This window comes from Gymnodraco acuticeps, unplaced genomic scaffold (genome assembly GCF_902827175.1).
Source record: "Gymnodraco acuticeps unplaced genomic scaffold, fGymAcu1.1, whole genome shotgun sequence".
NCBI classification, from domain to species: Eukaryota; Metazoa; Chordata; class Actinopteri; order Perciformes; family Bathydraconidae; genus Gymnodraco; species Gymnodraco acuticeps.
The window spans coordinates 4,489,070-4,498,196 of NW_022989799.1; the positions used below are offsets into that span (position 1 = coordinate 4,489,070).

Here is a 9,127-nt window from a genome sequence, read left to right on the forward strand (position 1 = left end):
GCTTACTTCAAAGATTTTAAATGAAAGGAAACTACAACATGTATTTTTAAAGCACTGAATTAAAGGAACAGGGTTGCATTACAATGTAAAACTAAATATATATTTTTTGTTTTTGTTTTATAATAATTAGTTGTCACACATGTTTGCATCATCACATATTAATTGAATGTTAAACAAATAACAATTGCCAATTATACCAACATGATGATGCTAACATAATCATAATGCATGTATACTTTAATTGAGAAAAAGACATCTGAAAAAATCATAGACTGTATATAAAAAATACATGAATCTATGAAATTGCACTATTGACACTCGTCCCCCAGTTTTTTTCAAACCCGTCACGCTATACATTTACCCCCCTATTAAAATAATGGATCAGTCCATGTGTCATCTGCATTGAGGGAGTGACATCACAGAAGTCTATTGAGAAAAAGGCGGCAAAGAAAGGCAAGTGTCAGTGTCTTTTCTTACCTATATTTCATTTTTTTATTGTCACATTGAGATTGTCAAGCTCTACATTTCAACTCTGTTGCATGAATTACTTATAGTAAACAATTATTTTGGAAAAATTAAACAATAGTTTTGCAAAATATTACAATTGTATGATGTCCTTAAATTCCATCATCTTTGCTAAACAAGGTCTCATGGCTACTTTTTGCCAAAAACTTCAACCCCATCACATTTTTTCAAGGATATTCCTAGTAATTATATATATTTTGTGCCTGAGGTGGGAACATTTGTTTTCTCAAAGTTTTAAGTTGTCCACTACCAGATGTTATGATCAAAAATGCAAAAAATGTAGTTTCATTTTTCAAAAATGTAAAAACCCAAAAGGCACCCGATTCAGAGAATCACCAAACTAAGTAGATAGGCCTACTCAAGTATGCTACTGTACTTAGTACAATTTTGAGATTTATACTTGACTTGAGTATTTCCATTTTATGGTGCTTTGTAGGCTACTTCTAATCTGCTACAAATCCTTGTGTGCTTTTACTCCACTACATTTATTTAGTATTTTAGTTACTTAACAGATTTGGATTAATGATGTGAAATATAATCAACACTTAAATAAGACACCTGGAGTAAATTCACAAGCTACCCTGCAGTATATAAAGATAATTAAAACTAGCTGCATATTATATTTGATTCTAATCTATTTGACTCAGTTTTTTTGTGCACTATTTTTATTTAGCTTTTATTTATAAAATATTACTTTTTGTACTTTAAGTATATTTTGATGCTAATACTTTTGTACTTTTACTATTTTTTTATTGTCACATTGAGATTGTCAAGCTCTACATTTCAACTCTGTTGCATGAATTACTTATAGTAAACAATTATTTTGGAAAAATTAAACAATAGTTTTGCAAAATATTACAATTGTATGATGTCCTTAAATTCCATCATCTTAGCTAAACAAGGTCTCATGGCTACTCATGGGAGCAACATTGAATGCAGGACTTTTACTTGTAACAGAATATTCCTACACTACAAGGTCTGAGTATATTTCCGTTACTTTTGGATTACCTCAATATCAAATGCAATGCTAATAAATACAAGAGAAAATAATTAACAATAAAATGGCTTTTATTTGTATTATGTAAAACAACAGAACAATGTAACCTTGAAAAAAACAAGATATTTAGTATGACAAATGATTTTATTGATAGGAAAACAAGCCTTTCATTCAGCATATCCAGGCAGTAGCCTATACGCCAACAATAAAACACATGAGCACATACTACAAAAAAGCTGAAATTAAATCTGAGCTGACAGAAAATGCTCAGTTTCAGTAACATTGTAATCCCGCAAGTAATCCCCTATTTTTAGGAAATAACAGTAATCTGATTACGTATTGTTTTTATGTAACTGTAAGGGAATACAGTTACCTTTTTTTTTGTATACTGATGACAAGTACAAGTAAGTTACAAGTAAAAGTCCATGCATTCAAAATATTACTCAAGTAAAAATACAAAAGTATTAGCTTCAAAATATAGTTAAAGGTGGGGTAGGTACGTTTGAGAAACCGGCTCGAGATACACTTGTTGTTATATTCCATGGAATGCTCTTAACATCCCGATAGCAATGAATATTTGAAGTGCTTTGACAAAAAATCCATACAAAAATATCATCTCTGGAAGCCGTAGCGCTGTAGAGAGCACGACCAATCAGTTTAGCCGGCCCGGCTAAAGTAACTGGATGGCCTACCTGCCTGTCAGCCTTCCATCTGTGCACACACTTATCTCGTGCCCTCATTGGTCATGTGCGCGTTCGTGTGTGTTGGAGGAGGGACTCTGTGAGGAAGTGGCAGATATTTTTTTCAGTCATTGTGCAGATTGGTCCATTTCAGAATAATATATATGATATGTTTTATAATGATTGATCATGAAAGTGTTCTCAAAGCTGGTAAAGGAGCAGCTAGTTTGAATGACTTTGTATACTGCAGGGTAGCTGGTGGATTTACTCCAGGTGGAACTACAGTCTGATTCAACACTTGATTATATTTCACATCATTCATCCACATCTGTAAAGTAACTAATGATCTTAAATAAATGTAATGGAGTAAAAGTACACCATTTACCTCTGAATTGTAGTGGGGTAGAAGTACAAAGTAGCATAAAATCGAAAAATACTCAAGTAAAGTACACGTATCTCAAAATTGTACTTAAGCACAGTACCTTTGTAAATGTACTTAGTTACTTACCGCCTCTGTTAAACTGTATTCATTATCCTGGTGTTGGATGCAAGTGCACGTGGAATACAATTGCTGCAATATTGTTAAGTTAAAGTTAAAAAGTATTGGTACCAAAAATACTTTAACTACCAAAGTAAAAGTACTCATTATGCAGAATTACCGCATTTAAGCAGTAAATATTTTGTATAATTGTATTAAAGATATTGATGAATTTATGTGTTCATCACTTTAGTGTTGCACTTAAAAGTGGGGTTAATTTCAATTACTTTTTATACTGAGTAGCTTAACCTATAATTATATATGAACATGTTTTAGCTGATTTATATTTTTATATTAATAATATAAAACTGCAAAGTAACTAGTAACCACATCTGTAAAATAAAATGTAGTGGAGTAAAAAGTACAACATGTGCCTACTATATGTGGTGGAGTAAAAGTATAAAGTAGAGTATTGTGAAAAAATGGTCAAGTAAAGTACAAGTACCTCAATGTTTTACTTAAGTACAGTACTTGAGTAAATGTATTCCACCACTGTTGTTATATAGTGTAATTTAAATAAAACAAATGTTACCACCTTGACAAATGTTAAGTTTGATATTATAAAAGATGATAAGCTGTTAAAACATTTTGAAAGACCATGACATTTGGAGTAAAACACACATTACCCAGAACACAATGCACCTTTGTGGATCAGGCTCCTGATTGAACGAGATCAAAATAAATAAATAGCAGTCATCTATAAATAATGTGTTCTTGCTCTAGTTTTTTCTTTTAAAAGAAAGAAGCTGTATATAATCAAACTAAGCCTTAATACTTAATTGATGACGAGTGAACAGACCCAACCAGAAAGAGAAGTTAGTTGAACAAGGAGGGAGTATAATATAAACTGAGTCATTTTGAAATGAAAAATGTTACTTTGAAAAATCTAAATAAAATGTAGATGTTCCCTTATATGTGCATCGTTGTTATTCAAGTTTTAGTGATCTCATAGGTCATCAAGTCACACCTCTTTGACAAAACACCTGCACCGAATTTCTAATCAATTATCGAATCATGAGGGACCTGACAGGCTATATAAGGTACAGGCACACCTCTGATTTATATCTCAACCACGACGGAGATATTGAGATATAGGCTATGAAGACTGCAATACGCCTTATGGCAGTGGAACCAGCTGCAGACAACCAAATCCCGTGAGGAAAGACGCCGTTCCCAGCGCTGGAATGCGAGAATGCGCAATGCCATCCTGCTTCATCTTGAGGTATTTATGAGTGTTTGTTTAAAAATGTTTTAAATGGTTGAAAATAGCTGGCTTGTTTGATTTGAATACAAAAATGAACAACTACTTGTAGCAAGAAAATCATGACACATCGGCCTAAGCCTGGGAGTCAGAGAAAAAGCATGTTTGTCAGAGAGAAAGTTGTGTTTTTTATTATGTTGTTGTATTTATTCAAGAAGGGACCATGCACATTAGTTAACACGAGCACTTGAGACCATCAAATGTAGCCTACCAGATTTAGCCATGGCTTCATTTCTTATGACAGAATATTTATGTAGAGTTTAAATTGCGGGATAAAGGAGTTTAGTTTGCTGGACAAAGGTATTGACCTCTGTACATTTTATTCTTCCTGTAGGTTCAGCACCCACACTCTCCCAGCTGGAGGAGGTCGGGCAGGGATGGGATGGGGAAATTCCTCCAAACATTTGTAGGATTTACGGGCTCAGTCCACGACACCCGTGTCCTAAAACACAGTGCCCTGTATAAAGAGGCTCTTTACCCTCCTCCAGGGTACTTCATTGTGGGGGATGGTGGCTACCCCTGCATTGTACACCCTGCCTATAGTGATTGTAACCCCGTATCGGGAGCCACTACAGGGGAGAGTACAGAGCCGATTCAACGGCTGCCATGCCAAAGCGTGCAGCATAATCGAGCGCACTTTCGGGAAACTGAAGGTGCGATGGAGGTGCCTCCTGACGAAGGCCCTGGAGGTGAACCATAACTTTGTCCCTGCTGTGGTCACTGCTGTGTCCTACACAACATCTGCCTTACTGCAGGAGACATTCTTGAAGTGTTTGGAGGAGGAGGAGGAGGAGGAGGAGGAGGAGGAGGAGGAGGAGGAGGAGGAGGAGGAGGAGGAGGAGGAGGAGGAGAGGTCTCCACCTCGTCCTGTGAGGGGGGTGCAAGGTGGACAGGGCTGGAGAGACAGACTGGCAGACCAAATCTCGGCTCCTGACCACAACCCGCAGCACGATTACTGCTAAGAGGATGTTTTGTTATGGCCAGTTTTTTTGTTACCCATTAGCTTTGTTGTCAGGTTAAAAATGCATTTACTGGCCAGATGCATTACTCGGTTCTTTTGTTTGTGCCATTTATAAGCCTTATTTCCAATGTCACCTTGCTCACGTTTATTTAGAGCAAAGGGCTTTACAGACACATGTCTTTATTACAAATTGTATGGGATGTGAAATAGGCCATCACAGAATTTCATCTGAAATTGTTAGGTTTAGTGTTGAAATGGAGTCATGTTCAGTGATAAAATATTGCTTTGACTGAACTTAAAAAGAAAGAAGGTACATGTGTTAGTAATTGTACTTATTGGGCTTGAGCTGCAGTAACTTGACTCAATTTCTATTGATGTATTTTATTAATATAACATCCCTGATATTGCATTTGGATAATTTACACACGGTTGGTTTAGGCGCAGAATTACTTGAGGTGGAGATTTAAAATTCAGAAATGAAAGTGGTCATTATGAGTTTTAGTATGACTGTAGACAGTTATACCTTGGGTTGCACAATGACTTTCAAAACGTTGGCTTTTTAGTCACGTCACAATCATAACATGTATATTCAGCTTTGTATAAGATAAAGATCTCCTATCTTTTCAGTAAACAGTTGTTGGTTTTTGTTCTGTATTTCGAACTGTAAAGAAGGCTACATGCTTGATTTAACGACAAACCTAAATGTTTATTACAAACTTAAATATTTGTATACTTCACACAAAACAATAAAACAAATCCAAAACAAAGGAAACTATTCTTTGCGCACTAATTCCTCAAATAGTTCGAGGAACCTTTTAGAGGTTTCCTCGCTGGCTGCCTGCCGCCTCCAGGAACTGCAACAGCTGTGGTTTGCATTTTTTTGCATTTTTTTTTTCCGGGGAAGGGGAGTGGCAGAGGTGGATGGCTCAACATCCTCCTGCTTGTCCGAGCCAGACTTGGCGGCCTCCTCATCCTCCACTGTGGCCTGGCTCTGGACAGCCTCAGTGGATGTTGAGCCACTGCCAGAAGCCACAGCAGCAGTGGCCGAGTCCATCAGGGTGGGAGGGTTGATGGATGGCCTCCCACCGATGGCCCACCGATGGCCTCATGCATGGCCGTAAAATACGGCCATGTGGCTGCTGTGGCCTCTCCCCTGTCGGTCCCTGTCCCGGTTGGGGGGCATCTCAACTCCTACAAAAACACAAACAAGAAGTAAAGTTATACATCAGCATGCTGAGCAGACACAACCATGGTTTCACAGACACACAAGAGTAAACGAAAAAATGACAACATAATTATTACCTTGTATTTTCTTTTTAAGTTGTCCCACTTTTTCCCGATCTGTGTGGGGGTTACCAAACCGCACAGCCTTTGGGCCTTTAGAATTTTAGAATTTCCCTGAGTGATACAAGAGAGGTTTCAAGCTGGTCAGCAATTAATAAGGTCTGCTGCAGCAACAGGTGTCATCTAACAAAGCAATTGATATTTAAACTCACAGGTTCAACAGACAATATTAAAATACCAATTGTAACCACCAATATGTAAATGCTAAGGATCTGTTCCCAACCAGGAAAATGTCACTCACTCCCAGGCTTTCTTTGCAGTGTGCCTTCGGCTTGTAAAAAGCTGGTCATTCTCTGACCTCACGTTAATGAGGGTCAGAGTGTGTTCCTCTGTCCCTGTGAAAAGTAAAAGGTGTAGCTTAAATATTTTTGGAAGATTTACAGACTCTGTAATGAGCGATTCTAGTGTATATAACAACATAGCCCAAACCAAATGATAGTGCTGAATGCTAAACAAAGTTTGTGTTGATTTAATACTCTTAACAATAAATATCGGTTTGCACTTTTAAACATCATGGCATGCTTATACCAGGATTGGGTGTAGTTAAAATGTGGATACATACATAACGAATATCAGGTGAAATGTCAATAAGGAATGCAGTTTAATCGCGCATTTCACTTCTTCATTATCAACACTTACATGTGTGCTTTGCTCCCGCCATGGTTTTTAAATGATTCCAGCGGTGTGTCACGCCTCTTTTGTACTCCACCGTTCCCGGAAATGCATCCGCAGAGGAGCCGTGGAGGACGCATCAGTGTCTCCTCGGTTAGAGCTCCTCCAGAGAGCCTGCTCGATGCTCGGTCCTCGAAGTGCATTTAGAGAAATTAGATGTCCTTCAAAATGGCACGCTGAAATTCATTTCCGGGTCACTACCGGAGGACCGAGGTGTCGAGGAGGGGAAATTTGAGTATTGAGAAACCTCTAGAGTCTTCATTGTGATCTTTGTCAGAAACCACAATATGGACTCCATCATTCCTGTGTAACTAATCTAGAGTTGCCATTGAATCTTGTTTAAAGGAGTCTTTTTAGACGGTGACCTTTGTGCTGCAACAACTTGGAGCTCCTCAAAGGTGTCCTATCATGTAAAAAAAAGCCCTTATTGATGTCTTTTATACATAAATATGTGTCCCCGGTGTGTCAGGGAACTCACAAAGTGTCAGAAAATAAAACCCTCTCTTTTCCTCCGTACCCAGATCTAAAGAAATGGGGGTACAACGGAGCTGATCCAGACTTGATGCCGATATTACGTAATATCGGAAATGTGGGCTGGCTTTACACCCACAGCACTATCAGAAACGTTGCTATCAGAAACAATGCGCAACGTGTTTTGGACGTAATATGGTCTTTGTTTACATTAGCAAGCATCGCTACCACTCAGAGCTAAACCTGCAAGAGTAGTAAACCTGCAAGGAAAGAAGCATTTGAGCTCCATACTGTTTCAGAAATAATCCTTGAAGTGGTTTCGAACATGATATGCAGCATTTAGCATGGACACTCTCGACTGCTGAATGGTCAGAGAGAATCGCTGGCAAGGGGACTACAACAAAATGAACATATTTTACCGTGATTTAATTGTAATACACGTTTCAAAATGATGCCGAAGTAACAACATACTGATACCGGTCTGCAGGTGAAAAACCTTTTAAAATGCGTGTTTTCTGAATGGAGATCGGCTAAGCTAACGTTGTATATGCTCCGACCGTCCACACTCACAACAACGGCCTACAGACATAAATAAACCAGCGACTGTATTCGCCATGACACAGACAGTCTGTGGTTTGTACTTGTTTAACTTTTGTCTACTTTCTGAACAGATATGAAGAGCTGTGAGCTCTGAGTGCTAACAGCTAACGGCTGATGTTTTGGTTTTGTGGTTCGCATTGAAGATGACGTCACGGCAGTTTTACGCAGCGTCGCTCCGCCCGCCGAACAGCCGATCGCCCCACCTACACTGTGTTACTATAGTTACTACCCCAGGTACTAAACTGTAATGGAAACGCAGCATAAAGTGAGCCTGGCCTACCAAGGCCTAACCATACTGTACTAAGCCGTGCGAGGCCTTGCAGTGGAAAAGTGCCATAAACAGGGCTGAAACAGAGGGATATGAGGGATGTCTAAAAAGCATGATCTGTTTGGTATTTTGAGCAAAACACGTCATAGACATGTTTTTTATATATTTGTATATCTGAGACCCATAATATATGCCTAACAATAGCATGATAGGAGATCTTTAAACTAAGATAAGGTAAAGACGATTTGTGTTAACAAGCATGTCTGATGTACAGCCACAAATCAGTGGTTTAAATGTAGGAAATACTTATAATATAGGAAACAGGCTTCCAGTACTGATTTTGTAAAATAACACTGCCTGTGAACATAAAACGTAATATACACACATGTATGCCCTCGTGCAATTCACGCTCTATTTGTTCTTTCAATTGATTTACTATCTGCAAACAGTACCAGCTAACTCTTTATTTTATATGGTACCTTTTTTTTTTATATCCTGCTACTTTTTAAATGTATTTTCTTTCTTTTTTTATCCTAGTGTACCTATCTGCTATTTATTTGTCTTACTCACTGTGTTTTTTATTATTAACATCATGTGCATACTTAATTCTTTTTTAATATGTAAGTCTATTCTCTTCACTTTATCTCCACTATACTTCTGCTATTGTAATAATGTATATTTCCTCGTTGCGGGCCAACAAAGGAATTCTGATTCTGATATCAATAACTGCCAGACCTTACACCCTCTACTTTGGTATGTATGTCAGTTCAGAGTAAAAACAGCGATGAGTTGTTCCCTTTGCTGTGCAAG

At 37.9% G+C, this 9,127-nt stretch overlaps 1 long non-coding RNA gene across 2 annotated transcripts; it reads right to left on the reverse strand.

Annotated features, from left to right (window-relative positions):
- Nucleotides 1–5,847: 5,847 nt before the first annotated feature.
- On the reverse strand, nt 5,848–7,096 carry LOC117551195. Of its 2 annotated transcripts, none has more exons than XR_004569757.1 (3): nt 6,548–7,096; nt 6,265–6,360; nt 5,848–6,153 (listed from the first exon to the last, which is right to left on the reverse strand). It is a non-coding gene; the product is annotated as an uncharacterized LOC117551195 (long non-coding RNA). The 2 variants fall into 2 exon arrangements; XR_004569758.1 differs by having other exon boundaries at nt 6,946–6,964.
- Between the last annotated feature and the right edge of the window lie 2,031 nt (nt 7,097–9,127).